Consider the following 851-nt stretch of genomic DNA (forward strand, 5'->3'; position numbering starts at 1 on the left):
ACACACACACACACAGTCTGGACTCTAACGTCCTGGTTCTGATTGGATCTGGTCTTCGTCTGTTTTCTGCAGTTTTGCTTTGTTCTCCTTCAGAATGTTCAAACTTTTCTGAGTCCAACATCTTCATCCTCATCTTCATCCAGAGGAGATGCAGCTGAAGGACTCCTCACCAGGAGGAGGTTCAGGTTCAGCAGCTCCTCCATCGGTGAAATGATGAAACGATGAAAGTCTTTAGGAGGAGAAACAGTTCTCTGGATTCTGGATTCTGGATTCTGGACTCTGGATTCTGGACTCTGGACTCTGGATTCTGGATTCTGGACTCTGGATTCTGGACTCTGGACTCTGGACTCTGGACTCTGGACTCTGGACTCTGGACTCTGGATTCTGGATTCTGGAATCGATCAGATGAAGATCGAGGATTCCTCAGAATCCCGGAACTTTAGTCTCTGAACTTCATGAAGCTCCAGGATTCCATCTGAACTTCTACAGTCACCGAAATACTTTTTACCCCCCCCCCCCCAAAATAAACCCATCAGGTGAAGCTGCTCGGGGGGGGAGGGGGGGGGTCACTTACTTCTTGTGGGAGCTCATCTTCTCCTCCGCGCGCGCTCAGCCTCCTCGTCAGTGCAGCTCTGGTGTCTGCAGCACAGAGAGCGGCTGTTTGTGTGTCCGCCAACAACAACAACAACAACAACAACAACAGCAGGATCATGGGGACCAAAGAAACTCCTCGCGCGCAGACTCACCTGTGCGTGCGCTCGCGGCATCAGCGGCCTCCCCCTCGCGCGGGTTTGTCACGGTCTGATCCCGGCGCGTCCGTGCGCGGGTCCATCCCTCCGTCAGCGCCACTC

Source organism: Oryzias melastigma, linkage group LG9 (assembly GCF_002922805.2).
Source record: "Oryzias melastigma strain HK-1 linkage group LG9, ASM292280v2, whole genome shotgun sequence".
NCBI classification, from domain to species: domain Eukaryota; kingdom Metazoa; phylum Chordata; class Actinopteri; order Beloniformes; family Adrianichthyidae; genus Oryzias; species Oryzias melastigma.